Source organism: Pinus tabuliformis, chromosome 6 (genome assembly GCF_031772625.1).
Source record: "Pinus tabuliformis cultivar Carrire ecotype Pingquan chromosome 6, CPIR1, whole genome shotgun sequence".
In the NCBI taxonomy this organism is placed as follows: Eukaryota; Viridiplantae; Streptophyta; class Pinopsida; order Pinales; family Pinaceae; genus Pinus; species Pinus tabuliformis.
Genome location: NC_142292.1, coordinates 221000842 through 221024541, shown reverse-complemented (window position 1 = coordinate 221024541; position 23700 = coordinate 221000842).

The window sequence follows — 23700 nt, the reverse complement described above, 5'->3', positions numbered from 1 at the left end:
TACCAGGCCTGATATCATGCACGCAGTAGGAATTGTTGTAAGGTTCCAAGCAAATCCAAAGGAATCACATCTCTAGGCAGTCAAAATAAATTTCAAATATCTTCAAGGAACTTAGGACTTTGGACTATGGTATCCTAAAGATATAGACCTTACTCTTCATGCATATACAGATGCAGATTGGGCAAGAAATGTTGATGATCGAAAGAGCACTAGTGGAGGTGCATTCTATATGGGTTCTTGGTTAGTGTCATGGTTCAACAAGAAATAAAGTTCGATTGCCTTATCTACAGCTGAAGCAAAATATGTGGCTGCTGCATCTTGTTGCACACAACTACTTTGGATGATGTAAATATTGCAAGACATTCAGATCACATGCACTCCACCCATCTCCATTCTATGTGATAATACAAGTGCCATCAATATTTTGAAAAATCCTGTCATGCACTCCAAGACCAAGCACATACCCATTAAGTACCATTTTCTATGAGAACAAGTGCTTGAACAAAAGGTTAAATTGGAGTATGTTCCCTCCAAAGAATAGGTTGCTGATATATTCACTAAACTGCTTCCCAGAGAAACATTTGAATATCTCAGAAAAAATCTGGGAGTAGTTGCTGCATCATCCTGCTGTTAAATCCAATTCTCAGAGGAAGGTTATTATACACAGGTTTCATGAAGTATAGTCACATATACACACGGGTTTCTATGGCTGAAGGAGCGTATATGTTTTTCTGACAGAAAAAAATTGGTTCAGACACTTATATGGGTGCTCTATCTAATATTGATGATTATAGTCTGACGATATGCTTTGTTCATTGATTTTTATTTGACTGACAAAAATGCCTTGATGAATGACTTGCTAACAATGCATAGGTAGCACAGGTTTAGGGGGAGCATTAGCCTTCACTCACATTCATCATCGTTGTCATCATGGTTGCTGAGTTCAGCTATGGCTTCAGATACTTATATCATTTGTTTCATAAGTCATGTAAAGATCTAGGATGTGATATGACTTCTCATGTCATGGTCTATATTTCAATGAGTCCTATTGGACATATGATGTATTATGTATCCCCACTTTGCATGGGATGGATGATGTAATAATTTATGTATTTTTGTCATGTATAAACAATTGATATATCCCCACTTGGTTGGGTGGATGCGTCAAATATGGTGTATCCCCCACTTGGTTGGGTGATTGATGTATGTATGAGTCATTGGTCATAGGGAGGTCATACTCACTTAGTTGAGTTATAGAGTCATGTTATTCTTTTGAAACATATCTCTGTAGACTCAGCCTGTCCTCAGGGGGAGCATGGACAACATAATGTATATCAAAAGGGGGGAATAACTTGGTCTGCCCTTTTCCCTTGATGTCAAAGGGGGAGAGTATTTTGGTGTTGCTTGTTATATCTAACAGTTTCTATAGCTTGCAGTAATCAACACCAGCATGGTTTCCATCAAGTCCAAAGGGGGAGATTGTTGTCATTATGATACAAGTGTTGTCCTTGATGGCAACTCACTCACAGGTGAATTCAATTTTTATGAAAGGAAACCCACAGTGTAATAGATCCATTCAGATGTAACAGGGCATTGGTACAGAAGAACAGGAAGATGGAACTTAAGTATACTAATCAGAATGAAGAAGTTGAAGGTAAATGATAGTGAAAAGTAGTTTAAGATGTATACGCAGGTCCACTTAGTTAAAACAATGTATACAAGTAGGTCCATAGAACAAAAAGGGAGTATACATATACATGTACTCCTGCAAGAGGAAAAGAAGGTGCAGGTTGGAAAATCAAGGAATTTCAAGAGTAGAGAATAACAGGGGTCAATACCATGCTATTAACCCACAATATTGAGCAGAGTAATGACTATTTGATCCTGCCCAAGAAGACCACGGGTCCTAAGTGGTTTTGGTCCGAGGCATTGAGAAACGCCTAAAACTATATAAGGAGGAGAAGATCATAAGGCCAAGGTGTGCAAGTGAAAATGGTTTCTAAGGAATACTTCTATATGAAGTATATTTTATGTTGTAGGGGTTATGTTGGTGATTTGACCTGAAATATTTTTTGCACCTTGAATTCAATGTTGGATAAAGGATCATGAGACCTGGAATGATTTATCATTGAATGATCTAATATTGGTTGGGCCAGATTTAATTGAGTATACCTGTTTTATTTTTTGAATGTCATGATCTGGGTTTGTCTAAAGTCCGGAATAACAACAAAGTTATGAGTTAATATTTGCAGATATGTACACTGGTTCGCTTTGGTGAAGTAGCGTATACATGTCGGTTCGGCTCTTCCAAGTAGTGTATGCAAAAGAAAAGTATGTTGTTCAGAGATGACTGATCTATTTGATCAATACTGTTGTTTTATTGTTGTCTGTCAAGGAAGTCTTCTTAGATCTGAATGTAAAACTGAATGCATAAGGAGTTTGATATCTCATTGATTGATTATATAAATGAGAAGGGTGATATCTGCTAATACCTGTGTAAGGCTCTGTAAATTGACAATAGATTTTCAGTATATTGCTAGTTGGTATAGACTTGATTCAGAAGTTTTATGTTTCAATAACTTTGAAGGTATACGCATGTTTGATTAAAGGAAATAGAGTATACACGCAAGCTGGGTTCAATAAAGTAGCGTATGCATTCTGATGCATGATTTTTGAGGTAACTAATTCTGAATGATGATGCAGGTTTCTGGGTTCAACACAGTGTTTTGGTGACAGTGATCTGATTGTTCAGATTAACTGATTTTTGGTTGATGCAGTTTGAGTTTCTAAGTTTCTGATGGGTCGAGTATGAAAATTTGATAAAAACGAGTTCTTCATGTGTATTTTTGTGTACGGGGAGCATCCAGTCTAAAAATTTATGAAACGTGGCCCTTGGAGGAAGAGAGAAGGTTGTAGCCTTTTGTACACTGGTGCCTACATACTAGTAAACACATTGGCTAGTACACGAGCTAGGGTTTTGTAGCTCCCTTCTAGTAGAAGCTGGAAAATGAGAAAAGGTTGTAGCCTTCTGTAGGTGGGTGCCTGCGTACTAGTATGGTCTGGACCAGTATAAGATTGTAAGCATATTTTCTTATTATTAAAAGAAGACAAAGATGACAACAACAGGTGGTTTTCACCCACATTGGGTTTCCACCTTAAATCTTGGTGTTCATGTGTGCTGCTTATGTGTGATGGTATATTTTATTTTTACTACACTGTTTAATAAGTTACTGATGCACTGGTTATAAATCAACACATGATAAATTAACTAAATCACAAGTTATCTGGGTATAAGTTGGTTTCACTAATCACAGTAGCGTGTACACGCTAGTTCACTTCATAGAAGTAGCGTATATAAATCTTTTTGCGAAATGAAAAATTATTGATCTGATAATACTGATTCACCCCCCTGCTCAGTATTATTTCCAACAGAAAATTCCATCCATACATACACCATTGATAGCCACTAGCCCCAATAGTGTAACATTACACTCAACACTGCATGCTCCTCTAAAGATATGTACTCGTTCTATGTTGTGGAGAAGCTAAGGCTCATCACAATACTCTCCATGCCTCCTCTAAGCAATGCCTAGCCAAAATATTGGCTCCCAAAAGCCCTTTCTATGAGTTATGAGGTTCTATTTATAACTAAGGGTGGGGTGACCTGTCACATTCCCCTTTGTGACTCTTCGCCTACCCTCATGACTCTTTAAATTCTTTACAAAAATCATTATATTACATAGTGTCTATTCACATTCCACTAGAGACACTTGGTATTTCACTTACAACCCAATTACAAATAATACACATTTTCCACATGTACCCACATGAGACAAACCGGGCTAGATACATCCTAATAAGACAAAACATTATGACTATGAGGTTTAGGGAAAGACCAACTCGAAAACATCCACTTGAAGATTCTCGGTCATGTATTGATGCTAAGCTTGGTATTGTGTTATGATGTCCCCAAATTGCTTGATGTTGTCTCGATGAAAGAGGACTCTTACCTCCATGGCATCTCGGCATATGGTCTTAGAACCTATTTCCGTCTAATCTTGAAGTATGCACAACATTGTCCTAAGTGTGGTTGGACCACCAATGTACTTCTGCATGTTGTTTACACTCAACTGCAAGTCATCACTGGTGGCCTTGCACATCAATTGCTCCATGTACTTGTTGACCTCTGACCGGACTTGGTTCTCATGCTTATCTTTGGTGAGGGAACCTGCATCTGTTCACTCTCTTCCTCAGTTGCTCGTTGTTTCGTCTTATCAACCTGTATTGGCATTGTTTGCTCTGTCATTGTGCCTTGCCTTGGTTCTTCTTCCTGTTTTTACTTCTCAGCCCTTTTTATTCCTTCGACTCTTGTTCTGCTTGTTGTGATCTCAGTTCTGCTACTTGCAAGCTCTACTTTTCTCTCTTCCTTCACTCTGTTGTCTGTGTCCTCTTCTTCCTTTTGCCTCTATTGTCAAATCTACCTAGATGAATATTGAATCCGCTTTTGCACTGCACATTTCTTCTCCTCTCTGTATGTCGAGAATTTCCTCTTTCCCTGATCCTATACTGGATTCCTGCTTTCTGTCACTGCTACTGGTCTTTTTAGCATGTTAGTGTTGGGCATCCACATATATTGGCAAGTAAATTGGCGCTTGCTCAACTGCTTCCCCAATACTTATTTTAGGGGTTGCTCTTTAAGAAACTCTCTTTGGTGCCATGGTACAATGGTTGCTGGAGAGAAGTGCTTCACGAGCGTGTAACTTGTGGGACAGAATAGACACTCATGGAAAGAAAACATTAGTTCTTACAAATCCAACTTCACATCATGATCAATCATAAATAAGGGCATCTAATGAGAGGGATTGCACAATTTTGACTGAGAGGGGTGAATGACTGAATGTGGGAGCTGCACACTATGAATCCCAAGAGTCAGTGTGGAAGCTTGATGACTGGAACTTCACAATTCGCAGCTTAGTCTGGGACAGGGCTTGGGAGAGACTATGCATTGCATAGTCTCTATGTCCAAGCTGGGAGATTGGCTCCTACAACTGTGCAATGCGCAGTTGGAGCCATCTCAGGAAAGGCTTTGTGGAATTCCAGAAGCCAAGGCAGAGGCCTTGAGCTCCCAGATTGTGTAGTGCATGTAGTGGAGTGTGAGATTCGGGCAAGGGAAGTCCAGATCTTCCCATGGGGAGTGTGAAAACAAGAAGATATGAAGGATGGTGTGATTTTGAGTGCAGATCTGACTAAGTGTAGATGTATGCATGTGAAATAAGTGAAACAATCAATTATACTGGAGGAATTCGCAGCATGTGAATGGAGCCGCCGCAATGACGACCACTGGTGCAAAAATGGGAAAGCTCTTGTGACACTTGGGGAAGGAAATGTATAACTTGAAACAACACTTCTGCAAGTTAAAAAAAGTTAAAACGCCAGTGGTCATTCAACAAAATGAGTGAAATAACACCCTCACAAAATAAACAAACAAAAGTGTCAGAAAAAGTGACTTAAGGTGATAAAAGCAAAACTCACCCCGAAAAGTGATGACAATGCTCTAAAGGCCCCTTGATCTCCCAGGGAAGCTACAGCTTGATAATTGAATGTAAAAATGATCTCTAGAGGCATCCACTAGATAGAGTTGAGCAAAATGGAGTTCATGATGCATATGCTTGAGATCAAGGACAACAACGACACTTTCCAACATAAACTTCTACAAATGGAATGTGTCACCTTCGGGAAATTGATAATAGATCACTACTTCTTAGGGATGATTTTCCTCTTAGATTGTTACTTTTAAAGAAAACTTCCATGCATTGCTTAGAAATATTACACAATTATGGGAAGGACCAGGCAACTCTTTAGTTCATGCATTGAGTAATTCCTGAGCACAATAGGTTATGCACAATTTTTGGGCTGAGTGCCTCTAGTTGCCTTTCATGCTCTACACAGTTTCCCAGCTGAAGACAAGTTGTCAGATGGGTCTGCATAGTTCTGAAGCCGAAGCTCATTATTGGGTTGATCTGTGCAATTCTTGAGAGCAAGGCTCACTGCTACGCTGCACTATGCAATTCTTGAGAGCAAGGTTGGTTTCCCTCTAGGATTAGCAGTTTTCCAAGGCAGTGCAAGAAGCGAATGAAACCAAGTCATAGGGGGTCAGCTTGTGGTTAGACAAAAAATCAAGTAAGTGAACACAAGCTATAAAATGAAAGATAAATTCAATTGAAAATAGAAGTACTTGGGTAGTGCAAGACATGCTGCTGAGATTTAAGGAGAGAGGCTCTAAAACGAAGAGAAGGAAACATTTTGGAGGGCGGTTGTAGCCGCTACAACATTGGAAACACACTGGTAGAACTCCAACTCTCTATATGGACCTTGTCTCATGTAAAGCGAGTCTAAATCCTCAGGAAGTATTGTTCAATTCTTTGATCGTCATGACTTCCTCACTAGCTTGAGTTAAAGATATAGTCCCTGCCATTCTCTTGATCGGTCGGCACACATACCGAGCCAAGTCAATTGAGTTGTTTCAATTGGGGATGAGAGGTATATTGATGCACAAGTAATATATATGGTTAGAGTTTTAGTTTCATATTTGGTTTTGCTCCACTACTGGCAGGCCTGACTAGTATCTTAACAGAGTCACTTTAGGAACACAAGCAGCGCTCTACTGCCAATGAGTCTGGACAACACCTCAGTGGAGTTACCTGCTTCACATCTCTACGTAAGAAACCTTTCTCTTCTTTTCGCCTTATTTTATTTTATTTTATTTAGGAACACAAGCATCGTTCTACTACCAATGAGCCTGGACAGTACCTCGGTGGAGTTACTTGCTTCACATCTCTACATAGGAAGCCTTTCTCTTCTTTCGCCTTATTTTATTTTATTTTGTTTTTTATTATTTTTCATAGAATTGTGCATAGGCACTTATTTATTCCATGACGCGGAAGAGGGATCCTGACTTATTGAGAGAAGAAGAGGTTGTTCCTTCAAAGAAGTATGTTATATATACCTCTAAAAAACTTGTTAAGGGTTACCCCTTCACCTTACTCTACTTGACTTAGCTAACTAGGGTTAACCAAATATAGAAAAACAGATTAGAGGAGACGGTACTAGTCAAAAGTGAAAGTGTTGTGTTTTCACTAAGACTCATCACTCTGAACAGAATGTATTTTCCATCAAGGTATCATCGAATGAAGAATGCAAGCTCTTCATAAAGAGATGGGATAATAGATAACCAAATGTTTATAGATATACAATTCCTCTTGTACTTCACATTACTTGTCTCAAGAGCCAAACATTGTTTCATGTGAAGTTAATCCTACAGATGTGTAACAAGCAAACAAAAAAGCAAGCAAAAGACAAAGTAAAGAAATAAAAGCAAGTAAGAAAAGCAAAGCGATTAAGAAAAGTAAACAAGAAAGCAAAGTAAACAAAAAAGAAATTAAAACAAGAAAGAAAAAACTACTCCTACTCCTAAGCTAAATAGTGCATGGGATTTCTCATGTGAAGTGATATTTCCAATGCAGCCACCGACGCATTGGTTGACCCATGTTGGTGAAGTCATGGTCGACAAGAAAGATATTCAAGTGAACCAGCATACAAGAAAGATAAAAAAATTAAGACCAACACGTTCAAAGTTTAAATGCGTCCATAGAAAAGAAAAGAATAAAAGTGCAAGACAAACACTCTGTTGATGTACCATGGTGAAGTATCGCACTGTGTGTAGATGAAAAACATTCACACTCTTTTGATATTGACAAATGACCAAGCATGCAGAAAGAAGAAAACTTTTGCTTAACAACATGAATTGCTACGTATGACTCGTCCAATGTATGAGCCATGGGATCGTGTGATTCTGGTGGAGGAAGTGAAATCTGTGGATCAGACTAATCTTTAATGCAAATAGGAGAGTGATTAGGAGCCTGGGTTTTTTGAATATATTTATGATCGGAACTCAAACCGTCCTCAAGCCACCAAGGACTTGACATAACCATCAACTCGGGCTGAAGTGCCTCGATAGCTTGAGGGGTATCCACTTCATCAGCATATATTTCATCAAAGGCTATTGGCCTAGAAAGATCAATAACAAGTGAATCAACATCATGATCGGATGAGTGAGTGAGAGATCATGACAACCATTATAAAAAATTTCGAGATGTGCATTGGCATCCTCGTGATCTGACGATTCGTACAGAGGGGTTAATGAGAAACTAAATTTTTCACTGTCTGAATTTCCAGAAAGAAAATACAACATATTAGGTGGATTTAGAAAGAAAAATGTGTCCAAATCACAATCAAATGATGGACTGACATCCTGTGTGTTCTGTGAATGATCAGAAGTAGAAACATCCGGGAATGAATTTTCACAAGAAATGCCAGAAATGACAACATCACAAAAGGTGTAAGGAAAAAAATATGAGGTGTGGATAGAAGGAGGTCATCCTTCTGTTAAGCCTCAAACCTGCACCTTCCTTAACACCCTCTCAGCCTTCTTTTTCCACTTACTTCATCCACCAAGCTGTTAAATCATTGCATTATAGTATAAAAAGAGCTTTTTGCATGGTTTTTTGACTATGCTTATGACTGTTGTTTGGTTTAGATTTTTGTTCAGGCAGCTGCGAAAACTTGTCAGTTTCCGCAGCCAGCACAGGTTTCCGCAGCCAGCACAGGATTCCACAGCTATTTTGTTAAAAGCTATGCTACAGGTGTCCTATGAAGAAATGAGCCACATGGGCAAGCTACAGGTGACGGGTACATGGAACGTGTCCCTTCAAATCAGCCAAATCATCCATAGAAGGTCACGGTCAACAAGGGTCAAAGGCAAAGCCAACCAAGGAATTTAGCGGTGGCACGTCTCTATTTTGAGCACGTGAACGTTTATGTGGCACAGTCCTCAGCCCATGAAGACACCGGCACACCTGGAGATCATCCCCGTAACCTGAATCCAACAACTACCACTCCAAAGATTTAATAGACATGATGGCAGTTACGCTAGATCTCAGCTGAGGAGATCTACGTGTCCTTGGCAACGCAGTTAATAGCATAGGATTCAGTTAGTTAGTTTCAACACTTTTTCATTATAAATAACGCATTGATGAACGCTGTGTAGAAGCTTTTGCAATGTAATTTTTGGAACTGTTTCTATTAGCACCCCACTGTACTTTGTTTTATATATGTTGCTGCTGCTTTAATACATGAGAAGACTAATTTGCTAAGCTCGTTCTTGTGACTATTCGTTGACTGGCTTAGGTGGTAGAGGGCCCCTGCGCACTAAAGCCCTGTATAGTTGTCATTTGATTTCATTATGTTTCTGTCTTCATAATAATTAGCTTGTATATAACATGCTATTTAGATGTTTTTAAATTCACTACTGTTTACATGTTCACTTCCATTTTTTTATAGCTGTCAGCTGATCAACGCTTTTCTGCAGGATTTCTTAGGCAGCCCGGGCAAATTTTCATCTTTTTGATAACTATTGACATATGAGATCATCTTGTCCTTCCTGCTAACTTTCATTTTCTGAATTTTAATTCCAGCAATGTTCTTTTCCAAGTTGTGATTTGCTTATTTATTTTTCTGTTACTTGGACATCATACTGCTCATCAGTTTATGGTTTCTTTCTATAGTCAAGTGACTCTATTAGTAAGAAATCAAAATATTACTTATTGTAGTGTGATTTAGTTATCATATTGCTTAAACTCATTCATGATTGCTTCCCATAAGGTAGATTGAGATGAAGGGTAAAGGATCAGAAGAGTTGAAGTAGTGTGATTAGTTTCCTTTCTGCAATTTAATTTCTTGCAATTTAGTTATCATATTGCTTAAACTTATTCATGATTGCTTCCCACAAGGTAGATTGAGCTGAAGGGTAAAGGATCAGAAGAGTTGAAGTAGTGTGATTAGTTTCCTTTTTGCAATTTAATTTCTTGCCATTTAGATATCATATTGCTTGACTTGTTCATGATTGCTTCCCACAAGGTAGATTGAGCTGAAGGGTAAAGGATCTGAAGAGTTGAAGTAGTGTGAATTAGTTGCTTTGCTTTTAGTTTTGCTTTAAGTTCATTTTTTACTTTCTTTTTCATTCAGCAGCAAGGATACAGGGCCATTGTCATTAGTTCATTGTTTGATACATTTACTTCCTCTTAAGAATTGATTTCGTTACAGTTGTTTTAAAGCTTTCTTTTTGAGCACTTTTAAGTTTGGGAAAATCACTGTAGAAATCACCATCACCATCCATACTTAACTTTCATTTTCGCCATCACACATTAGGGAAAGATAAATCCAAAAACAAACTAAAAAAACTCAAAAACGACAAAAGACTAAGGAAATGGTTATCTAGTACATATAGTACACTTCACTTCGTCAGTTTACGAACCCCGGATTGACATTTTAAATAACAATTTAGAACACACTAAATTGACCAAACATTTTGGCGCCGTTGCCGGGGAAGTGAAATTAGGTAGCCAATTTCTTAAAAAAAAAAAAAACAATAAAATTTAAAGGAAGGAAAATTGATAACCTCTCAAAGTATGCTCTCCTCTTGCACTTAGTGTGATCTGGAGGATAAGAAAAGAAAAAGTTATTGGTTTAATAGTTTCTTGAGTATGCTCTCTTCTTGCACCTAGAGTGACCTGGAAGATCAGAAAGAGAATTATTAGCCCGACTTGAAGAAAAAAATGACATGCATAGAGCAAGAGACTCTAGGGGAAGGTTTTTAGCTAGAGCCAAGAGTTCGATTTTTACAACTCCTTCTACTTCAAGGAATAGACAAGAGACACCTCCATCATCTCCAACCTACACTCCTAGCCCTAGGATTCCTGGAATTCAAGAGGCAGTAGTTGACTCTCCCACGCCATCCATCGAATCTGAATTAGGAATAGATCCTTTATTTTCTTCTACAAGGAGACACATTGTAATTGAAGAAGTAGAATCAGCTGAGGAAGAAGAGGGAGAAATTCCTCCTCGTTCGCCATTAGTAGAAGAACCAGAGGACTCTGAAATCTCTGAGAAAACTACCATGACAGAAGAGGGAGTAAACGAATTTGGTAGAGGTAGAGGTAGAGGAGGAGGAGGAGGAAATAATGGAGGAGGTAGAGGTAACAATGGGGGAAATAGGGATGGAGATAACTCATTCGGATTTCCTATAGTCGATGAGGATTCTCGAACAACAATGAGAAATATTTCACCATCTGTCCTCCCAAACTTTCATGGGTTAAGAAATGAAGATCCTGAAACATTTCTATTTGAGTTTGAGGTCGTGTGTTGAACCTATGATTATCTGGAAGACTCTCAAAAACTCAAAATGTTTCCTTCAACATTGAAAGGAGCAGCTTTGAAATGGTTCATGGGATTACTCACTCAATCCATTAGGACTTGGAATGATATGAAACAAACATTTTTGGATAGGTACCTGGACTATTGTATGCCCACCAATCACAAGGATGAGGTATTGAAAATGGTACAAAAAGAAGATGAAAACTTGGAGGATTTACTTGAAAGATTTCAATACAACCTGAAAAAAGCAAAAATGAGTAACTTAGATGAGGAGACCTTGAAAGCCCTTCTATTAAAAGCCATTAGAGATGAATGGATAGATATTTTGAACATGATGGGAAAAGGAGACATATCTCAACTTCCACTTCATGATATAGCAGAACTGTGTGTCCATCTCTCAAGAGGAAAATCTAAAACTGGAAAAGGGCCTAGAGATCCTTCTCTCATCAAAGCAAACAAATCTGCAACTGGATCAGTAAGTAGGGCTGAGATTGGAAACATGCTTGATGAATTCAAAACTGATATCTTAGGGAGTCTTAGTGAGAAACTAGACACTCTTAAGATCCACAATAAGCAGAAAGCAGAAGCTGAAGCTTTAGCCATCTTTTGCCCAAAATGTAGAAAAAAACATGCTCTCAGGGAATGTCCCCTGGATGCAAAAGTTGTAGAAACATGTGTGATCTGTTCAGATAATCATGAGACCAAGGATTGTCCTTCAATTCCTGGGCTCAAGGCTGTCTTTCAAGAAGATCCAAATGCAATTGAGTCTCTCTGTTTTGTTGCAAGGAGACCTTGGCAGGGGCAACAAAATCAAGGGTTTAATAATTCTATGAACTTTCAACCCCCACCAAATTGGAATCCTTGGCAACAACCTTGGTCCCAACCTCAAAATCCTTTTCAATCATGGGTACAAGGTATGCAAAATCCTTATGGGATATTTGCTCAATTTTATCAATATCCTCCATCTTTTCAAAACCAACAAGCTCCACAACTTCTAAATCAAAACCCACAACTATCATTGCATATCAACAACAACAACAACCCTCTCAACAAAATCCAAATTCTCAACTCTTGCTTCCATTCCAATAGAAGTCAAATCAACTTCCTTCTCAGCCATTGCCAAACCCCAATAATAAAAACCCTCAAAATGCTTACATGATAGAAGGTCAACAATTTCCTGCCTATATGATTGTTCCTCTCAATGATGTACAACTCAGATCTGGTATAGTTCTAGATAAACCTTCTATAGATGCCCAAAATCAAAGCATTCCTGAGGAAGAGTCTCTTGAATCCAATAAGGGTTCTGAAGCATCTCTTCAAAACCCAAATACTCAGAAATAAAAAGAAAAAGAGCTAACCCCCACAACTCCTATAGTTGAGCAACCTGCATCTTCATCCACACCTCCTTTTCCTGAAAGATTACAAATTGACAAAGGGGTGGAAAAACAAATCTTGTTGCCTGACTATGATTTTCTAGATGAATTGAAGAATGTCTGTATCAAGATTCCCTTGTTACAATCCATTAAAGAGATTCCTATTCTAGCAAAAACAATAAAGGAGTTGAGTCTTAAAAGACCAGGAAGGAAACCTAGAGACACAAGAAGAATCCACCTAGTAGGGAAAATTGCAGACATCATGATGGGAAAAATTATTATGCAGAAGTATGTAGATCCCGATAGTCCAATTGTCAAAACACATATCAATGGGGTTGAAATTCCAAATACTTTGATTGATTTAGGGGCTGCTATCAACATTATGAGTAGACATACTATGGAACAGCTGAAACTTCCTAATCTTCTCTTTACACCTACTTTACTGCAACTTGTAGATCGATCAATTATTAAACCAGATGGTGTATTAGAAGACATTTTAGTCTCCTTAGACTCTTGGGAATATCTAGTGGATTTCATGATTTTAACTCCCAAGAGTAATTTAGGAGGACATCCTCTCATCTTAGGAAGACCTTGGCTAGCCACAGCCGATGCTTTCATCAGTTGTAGGTCTGGGGATATGTATATTTCTGATGGTAATTAGACAAAGAAATTCAATCTGTATCCTCCAGCAAAAGCAATTACAGAAATAGGAGATAATGAGTGGATTGATGATGAAGATACTATACAACCTGTCTTTACCATTTCTGAAGTTAGTGAAGATAGTCAAATTCTGAACACATTAGAAAATTTTGAAACATCTTCAGAATATGACCACACACAATTTCAGTTAGATTCCGACATTGAGTATCTATCATCTAGACAAATGTCTCTTTTCTCTATGGAAGAATTTGGTAGTTCCGCCATTGAGATCTTTCCACGAAAAACATTGAATATCAACAAAAATTTGGAAAGATCACAACAGGAAGAACTAACCAAAATCTTGCAAAAACATTCTACTGCATTTGCATGGGAGTATACCGATATGAAAGGTATTGACCCTAAGACTTGCATTCATCACATCTATATTGAGGAAAACAGTAGACCAATCAGACAACCTCAGAGAAGGATGAATCCAAACCTTAGGGAGATAGTGAAAGAAGAGCTCCAAAAGTTACTTAATGTGAACTTCATTTATCCAATTTCAGATAGCCGATGGGTTTCTCCTTTGGTTATAGTACCTAAAAAGAATGGTAAATGGAGAGTATGCATTGATTACAGGGAATTGAACAAAGCAACTTTGAAGGATCACTTTCCTTTACCCTTTATCGATCAGGTATTAGATACTTTAGCAGGCAAAAATAATTTTTCATTTTTGGATGGTTTTAGTGGTTACAATCAGATTCAGGTAGCACCTGAAGATCAGGACAAGACCACATTTACCTGTCCATGGGGAACTTTTGCTTACCGAGTACTTCATTTTGGATTATCTAATGCACCCGCAACATTTCAAAGGGCAGTACTAGGAATCTTTTCCGATCTAATCCATGATTGTGTAGAGGTTTATATGGATGATTTTACAGTTTATGGTAATTCGTTTGAAGAGGCATTAGAGCATTTGGAAAAAGTCCTTATAAGATGTAAAGAAACAAACCTATCATTAAGTCATGAAAAATGCTTTATGATGTTTACTGAAGGGATTGTTTTGGGACATCATATTTCAGGAGATGGGATTAAATTTGATAGATCAAAAGTTGAGGTCATATCCAAGTTGCCTATTCCAAATTGTCAAAAAGATGTTAGAAGTTTTCTTGGATTTATTGGATACTATAGAAGATTTATTGAAAAATTCACCAAAATAGCATCTCCACTCTTCAAATTACTTACAAAAGAATGTGGATTCAAATGGGATCCTAATTGTCAATCTGCATTTGAAACTTTGAAAACAATAATATCTGAAGCACCCATTTTGAGAGGTCCAAATTGGAAACTTCCTTTCCATATTTCTACAGATGCTTCAGATACAGCTCTAGGAGCTGTGTTGGTACAAAAGGATTTAGTTCCTTATGCCATTTACTACACCAGCAAAAATTTGACTCCTACTGAGTTAAACTATACTGTGACTGAGAAAGAGTTCTTAGCTGTTGTTCATGCAATCAACAAGTTTAGACATTATATAACAGGCTATGAAACTTTTGTCCATACTGATCATTCTGCAATTAGATATCTCATGAACAAACCTATTACTAATGGCAGAGTTACAAGATGGCTTTTACTTTTACAAGAATTCAATATTACTGTGTTGGATAGGCCAGGGAAACAAAATACAGTAGCTGATTTCTTGTCTAGAATCCAAAATACTAACGAAGATTCTCCTGTAGAGGATAAGTTTCCAGATGAATATTTGTTTGCAGTAACTATTAAGACTCATTGGTATGCAGATATTGCTAACTATTTGGTTATAGGGAAGCTACCTCCACATTTATTTCCTAATGAAAAGAGAAAAATTATTCAGGAGAGTTCAAGTTATTCATGGATCTCTAATGAATTGTTTAAATCAGGGCTAGATTGTGTGATCAGAAGATGTGTTCGGGAAGATGAAATGCCTGACATCCTCAAGGCATGTCATGATGAACCATGTGGTGGACACTTTGCTGACAAAAGGACGGCCTATAAAATCCTTTTTTTAGGATATTATTGGCCTTCCCTTTTCAAAGATGCAAAACAATATGTCAGAAGGTGTGACAACTGCCAAAGAGTTGGGAGACCGACTCTTTCAAATGAAATGCCATTACAACCACAGGTACTCATCGAACCCTTTGAAAAATGGGCTTTAGATTTCATTGGACCCATTAATCCACCATAGAAACAAAAGAAGTATATATTGGTATGCACTGATTATGTCACTAAATGGGTAGAAGCTAAAGCATTGCCTTCTGCCACTGAAAATTTAGTTGTTCAATTTCTTTTTGAGGATATTTTTACTCGTTTTGATGTCCCAAGAGAAATTGTGACAGATCAGGGAAGTCAATTTACATCTAACTTGATGGAGAAGCTGATGGAAGAATACAAAATCAAGCACAGAAAATCTACTCCTTACCATCCGCAAGCAAATGGCCAAGTGGAATCTACAAACAAAGTTCTTGAGAATATCATAACCAAAACTGTTCACCTACACAGAAGAGATTGGGCAGAAAGGCTCCCTGAAGCCTTATGGGCCTACAGAACTACATGGAGGAACACAACAGGACATTCTCCCTATGAACTTGTTTATGGGAAAGAAGTCCTGCTCCCCATTGAGTTTCAAGTCAAGACTTTCAAGATGGCAGTTCAGTTGGGGATGAATCTATCAGAAGCCCAAAAGCACAGGATGGAGCAGCTGAATGAGATAGATGAGATCAGACAAGATGCAATTTTAAGGACTGATCTAGTTCAACATCAAAGAGCTAAGTGGCATGACAGATATATCAAGGAGAGAAAGTTTCAAGAGGGAGATTGGGCGTTACTGTTTGATTCCAAGTTTAAAGACTTCAAAGGAAAATTTCAGACTCATTGGCTTGGGCCATATGAGATTGACAAAGTCTTTAACAATGGAGCGGTAAGAATCAAGACCATTGATGAGTTTCAAACTCCTCTCATTGTGAATGGCCACCGATTGAAAATTTATCATAAGCCACTCTGAAAAGAGGAATTTGTCAAAATGTTCCAAGAGAATTCTGCAATAAGGCTGGTGGAGAAGAATCCTTCTCCCCCATCAGCCTAGCCTTTGTTTCTTTCAGTTAAAAATAAAAAATAAAAAAAATCGTATAGGCCTGAAAACCAATCATAGATTGGCAGTCTTATACAGAAAATATAGAGTGAAAATCAAGGACACCTGACACTCTATATTTTCCAAAAAAATCTCCTCTCCTTCTCTTTCCATCTTCACTCCATCTCATTTGCCATTCCACTTCACCTCCATCTCATTCTCATTTCCATTTCACTTCACTCCACTTCATTTTCATTTCATTCCACTCATTCCATTTCACTCCATCAATAAAAGTCCCTTCCAGGACTATTTTCATTCAGTTAGTTCTTCTCTAACTATCTTTGTGCAGTTAAGGGGGTGTTGTCTCAGTTTCCACAGTTGGAAACTGTTTCCGTAGCCAGAAGCAGTTTCCGCAGCCAGAAACAATTTCCGCAGCCAGAAACAATTTCCGCAGCCATCATCACTCTATTTTCAAAATTCACAGTCAATTGTTAGTGCCATAATCATGAAATGCAGGTTTAATTGAGCTAAAGACATGGGGCATCTCCAAGACATCAAAGAAGAGTAATTGGTTAGAAGCCTTGAGCAAGAAATGACAAAGTTTCCAAAGGTATGATCAAAAATCTTTATCAAATAACAATTCAAGTCATAATTACACATAGTTATTAAACCATAACAAGTTCTACTATGTGCAATGATTTGATACGATAGCTCCACTACCACTCCTATTCCACGATATCACTCCACACACCTTGCATTCATTTCTCCAACGGTCTCATGATTATTCCGAGTTTAAACTCAAGACTGACTGCACTTCTATTTATTACCCGTACTCTTGAGACGTGACCTATTGTGTTATGGCTCTTCTTAGCCGTAATTTCCGTAGCCGTCTGTTGAGACGTGTAAAAATTTCATACACAGTCACCCGATTTGAAAGAATCCCGCCATTATTCTACTCGTTTACCACTCCACTAATACCATACTCCTCGTATGCATCCACATTTTAAACTTGTTCACTGCTGCTCACCCTCTGTTCCTCCGGTAATTTGAGTACTTCCATTCCCTGTTCTCCATTTCCGACTGCAGTCAGTACAGTCAGCCTAAAACCCCGACTGCAGTCACTACAGTCTATCCTAAACCCTGTAACAGAGCCGTTTTTTTTCTAAACCCTCACACGTAGAAGAACTCTCAGTTGGGATTTAAAACAACAGATGGGAAAATTACTGAGAGCCGAGCCAGAAGGACCGAAATACTTGGAGGGTTATCCTCAAACTAAGGAATTGCTGAAGAAAGCTAGATGGCTACGATTTATCCAAAAGTTTAAAGGGCATAACAAGGAGGTGACCAAAGCTTTTGCGCGGTCTTTTGATGGGCAAACAGTGGAGATTGGAGACTTAAAGTTTACAGTGACTGAGGCCACAGTAGCAGCTGCCACAGGCCTACCTCAAGAAGGTGAAAGGTGGTTTAAAAATAGAAGTGTGGACGATCAAATATGGAGAATCATGCTACAAAACCAAGGTATGGATACCACCGTATTTACAAGAGGCATCCCTGTTCATGCACTAAAAGAGGAATCGTCTAGTCTACTGTTAGTCGTCCAGAAATTTATCACGTGTGAAGGTCGTTTTGGTTCTATGTATATGTATCATGCCATACTGATGATGAATTTCATAGAGGGTCACACTCTTAATTTGTCTCATTTTTTGCTATTAAGTTTGAAAAAGATGAGTTTTACAGTTCAAAAACACGTAGGCAACATTGAACCTCATCTTTACCATCATGGATTCATAAAAATTCTTATTGAGGACCAGTTAAAGAAAACTAAGGATACTTGGGAGCAATTCTTGACAAGGAACTACTTCCAAGAGCCGTCTGAGGCCTCTGGAAGCAGTCCACCAAAGATTCCAAGGAAAAGTAGGAGGAAAGAAAAGAACATTACAGCCCAAGACTCCCCTACAATAGAAATTCAAGAAACTGTCCAAAAAGAAGAAGAAGATAGAGCTAAAAATAAGAAACAGAAGAAAGAAAAAGGCAAAAGAACCATTCAAGAAGTCTATCCATCCCCTGAGAAATCCATAGAAGAGGATTATCAACCTCTGTCAGAAAGATTAGTACACCTTCAAGCTGCTGCTATAGCCAAGAAAAAGCAAAAAGGAAAACAGAGTGCACAAGAGAAGAGTACTAGTCCATACTTAAGGAGGAGCACTAGGCTAAAAGGAAGAGGGAATAAAACCCAAGAAAAACAGTCTCACTTTATTGATTTAGGTGAAGAGACACTTGAGAAATCTCCAGCTCAGCCAAGCATTGAATCAAGTCCTCCACGTGAGGAAAGCCATTTTCGGCCAGAAAGAGAGAGCAGTCTTCCTCCTCCACCAAATTTTGAGCCTAGTCCGAGAAAGACACCTGAGGTAGATCCTAATCAGAAAAAGGTATATAACTACCTCGAATCCTTAGAACAATCAGCTGCAGGATCGAGTACCACTTTGCCACTTGATGCACAAGTTCAGTCTTTGAAACAGGAAGTATTTGAATTAGAAGTCCTAAATAGGCATATCAAATAAGAAAATGAAGCACTCAAAGAGCAGAGTAAGGTAGACAAGGTTGTCCATGATAACACTATGCTCCATTTAGGACTGTGGCAAAAGAAAAATAGGAGACTGAAGAAAAAGTGCAAAACGTTAAGCAGAGCATTGATTAATCTCAAGTTCAAATGTCTAGTCAGGAAACCAAGGATGATGTTAGCATCAAAGAAGAATAAGAGAGGGCTAGATGTCCTTGCAGAAGCCTCAGAACATATGGATTAGAGGGAAATAACTAAATTTTGGTTGCATGAGGACATGCAACACCTTCACAGTGGGGGTATGTTAAGCCTCAAACCTGCACCTTCCTATACACCCTCTCAGCCTTCTTTTTCCACTTACTTCATCCACCTAGCTGTTAAATCATTGCATTATAGTCTAAAAAGAGCTTTTTACATGGTTTTCTGACTATGCTTATGACTGTTGTTTGGTTTAGATTTTTGTTCAGGCAGTTGCGGAAACTTGTCAGTTTCCGCAGCCAGCACAGGTTTCCGCAGCCAGCACAGGATTCCACAACTATTTTGTTAAAAGCTATGCTACAGGTGTCCTATGAAGAAATGAGCCACATGGGCAAGCTACAAGTGACGGGTACATGGAACGTGTCCCTTCAAATCAGCCAAATTATCCATAGAAGGTCACGGTCAACAAGGGTCAAAGGCAAAGCCAACCAAGGAATTTAGCGGTGGCACGTCTCTGTTTTGAGCACGCGAACGTTTACGTGGCATAGTCCTCAGCCCACGAAGACACTGGCACACCTGGAGATCATTCCCGTAACCTGAATCCAACAGCTACCACTCCGAAGATTTAATAGACATGATGGCAATTACGCTAGATCTCGGCTGAGGAGATCTACGTGTCCTTGGCAACGCAGTTAATAGCATAGGATTCAGTTAGTTAGTTTCAGCACTTTTTCATTATAAATAACACGTTGATGAACGCTGTGTAGAAGCTTTTGCGATGTAATTTTTGGAACTATTTCTATTAGCACCCCACTGTACTTTGTTTTATATATGTTGCTACTGCTAAAATACATGAGAAGACTAATTTGCTGAGCTCGTTCTTGTGACTGTTCATTGACTGGCTGAGGTGGCAGAGGGCCCCTGCGCACTAAAGCCCTGTATAGTTGTCATTTGATTTCATTATGTTTCTGTCTTCATAATCATTAGCTTTTATATAACATGCTGTTTAGATGTTTTTAAATTCACTACTGTTTACATGTTCACTTCCGTTTTTTTATAGCTGTCAGCTTATCAACGCTTTTTTGCAGGATTTCTTAGGCAGCCCGGGCAAATTTTCATCTTTTTGATAACTATTGACATATGAGATCATCTTGTCCTTCATGCTAACTTTCATTTTCTGAAGTTTAATTCCAGCAATGTTCTTTTTCAAGTTGTGATTTTCTTAGTTATTTTTCTGTTACTTGGACATCATACTACTCATCAGTTTATGGTTTCTTTCTATAGTCAAGTGACTCTATTAGTAAGAAGTCAGAATATTACTTATTGTAGTGTGATTTAGTTATCATATTGCTTAAACTCATTCATGATTGCTTCCCATAAGGTAGATTGAGCTGAAGGGTAAAGGATAAGAAGAGTTGAAGTAGTGTGATTAGTTTCCTTTCTGTAATTTAATTTCTTGCAATTTAGTTATCATATTGCTTAAACTTATTCATGATTGCTTCCCACAAGGTAGATTGAGCTGAAGGGTAAAGGATTAGAAGAGTTGAAGTAGTGTGATTAGTTTCCTTTCTGCAATTTAATTTCTTGCCATTTAGATATCATATTGCTTGACTTGTTCATGATTTCTTCCCACAAGGTAGATTGAGCTGAAGGGTAAAGGATCTGAAGAGTTGAATTAGTGTGAATTAGTTGCTTTGCTTTTAGTTTTGCTTTAAGTTCAGTTTTTACTTTCTTTTTCATTCAGCAGTGTTATCACTCAGGTTGTCCTTAAAGCTCCTTAAAGGATACGGCTGAGGTAACCACAAACCAATATTTGGACTGCAGGTCCTAGCCTACCTGCAATCAGAGAGGGCTCTCTCTTTATAATTTAGCTTTATTGAAGATGATATTAGGCTAGCTAATGCGTTCAAGGGGGTTTTGTTTATGTTTGGTGGGATGGGGGATTCTTTCAAACAGAGTTGGGATGCATAGTGTGAGAAGTTCAAACCATTGGGCATGGAGTCGTGGATTAGGCTAGCTGTTGCATTTTCTTGGTCACAAGAGGAATATAGAGCAGGATAGCTACACATAAAACAATATCAAGCTGGAATAAGTATGGAATGAAGGTCAGTGAATGAAAGGCCACTAAGTAGCTCTCATTATGCTAACAGAGGGAAACTAAATGAACATTTATATAGGAGCAATCAAGGATTCCTAAACAACATTCATATATGAAGGAACTAGTGTAAATATGAGCAAATCAGTATTCATATTTAGGGCTAATTCAGAGGAAAACATAGATAAATCATAGAAATTGAGAACATAATACAACTAAGTGAGCTCTGAACTATTCTTTCTTTCTGCTATTTAGATAGTGAAACAATGATGGCATAAAACATATAAACTGTAAACAGAGATAAGAAACACTTATTGGGCTATGTAGAAGCGTTAGGATTCCATAGTCACTCTTTAGTCATTAAAACACAACAGCCAGTTCATCTCCCAAACATTCCAGCGATCGTTGATTATAGAGACTCTCAGAAAATACAGTACAAGTCTAGAGAGGAAGTTATCGACCAACCAACCCTTAAAACAGTGCAGAGGGTGGTTTAAATAGAAAAAATATCTACAAACAACAGAACTGAGACAGATCTCATCAAATAAATGCCTTTAACCTAATTTGTACAGAAGTAAATGGCAGAAATATCTATCTAACAGCTGCACTGGGGCAACTGTCATCTCAAAATATTTATTACAGCTGATCTTAGGTAGATCTGAGGAAAAAGAGTGCTTTAATCTATTTTATCTTGAAGTAAATGCTTAAAACATTTATCTAAGTGCTGCGCTGGGGCAGCTGCCTCAAAAATGGATCAACATCTGTCCTTATGGCTCTGTGCTGGCTCTTTTAGCCATAAGTGTGCTTTAAATTCATTCATCTACGCCTGTAAGTGGTTCTGCTGCCTTAAGTGGCCAAAACTGTGAGTTGGTGAGCCTTTATGGCTCAGAGCTTCTTTATTGACTTTGCTGGGAGGCTCTTTAATGATTTCGTGCTTTGGGTTCAAAGTTTCCATTGAACACCTTCACTGATACACTTTTCCGCAACACTGATACTCTTTGCCACTGAAATTGGGCCTTTTCCTTCCTTGATATGCTTTAAACTGTCTAATCGCCCCTTTATCTGCCAATTAAATGCAAAAATAACTGCTGCAAAGACTTCCGTGGCCTTTGGGATGCTATCGGCACTAGCCGATCCAAAATAGTATTAAACTCTGAAGAAATGCCGCAAAAGGAGGAATTATATGCTGCTGGTCGTGCTGAGGCCGAGACTAGCTTCTGGAGTTAAATAGGGATTTGGAGCAATCCATAATGGCTTAAGGATGCATGAATTTCTTTAACTGGAGCCGGGTGCAGGCGCTAGAAGAAACCCTGCGAAAAATGGCCGTTTTCCTTTTATAAGGCAAAGATGCCTTAAAACATGAAATTTTACCAAAACTAGGGCGGGAGTGATCACTTTTCATTAGATTAAATCATGACCGTTGATCTGGGAGGGCGATCGGATGGCTAGCGCTAACTCGCATCGGGGCGGACCATTGGTCCCAACATGTAAAACCCCCGATGAGCGAAATAGCTGGTGGATCGGAAATGCTTTGAGGCTGCCCTTTATAACTTTGCGGCTCCGCCATATCGGAGCCTTCCCTTTTCACTGTGCAAAGGATCCTTACGGACCCGAAATCCTTATTGTGCCACGCTATAATTTATTTCGGCTCCGCCAGTAGGACATGGGGAGAGCCGCGAATAGATCATGACCATTGATCTAGGAGGGCGATCGGAAGGCTAGCGCTAACTCGCATCGGGGCGGACCATTGGTCCCAACATGTAAAACCCCCGATGAGCGAAATAGTTGGCGGACCCGATTTGATTATAGGCCCTTCTTTATTGCATTTCGGGTCCGGCCCATCAGCGATGTCAATCGGAGGATTTAATAAAAAAGATTAAGAAAGATTCTTCGGCAAAAATCACTTGGAATATCATTTGTCGATGCGTTTCGAACCAACCAGTGTGGTTCATCGTCAGGACAAGTTGAAGAAATAGATCAAGCTCATCATGTTAAATAGTCTAAACGGAGCCTCCAACAGCTATCTTTTCTAATAGCTAGTTTGACTCAAGGACAGAGGTCAAAATTATTATATTCATTTAATTTTGTTTAAAGACATAATTATTAAAGGATGAAGATATATGCCAGGACCCCACCCCAGAGAAAGAAGAGTTAGCGGACCCGAAATCTATATATGCTACAGTTTATTATATTTCGGCTCCGCCCCGTCGGGGCCTTCCCTTTTCGCTGTGCAACGCCCCCTTACGGACCCGAAATCCTTTATACGCCGCGCCTTAATTTTATTTCGGCTTCGCTGGTCGGAGCCATATACATGGGGTGACCGCCGATTACATATGGGCCGTTGATTTGGGGCCCAAAAATGGATGGTTGTGATCAATTCGGCAATTCGCTATCGGCGGGGTCATGGGGTTGCCACATAGAAACGCCGAAATGTGGTGGACCCGATATGCTTTTACCA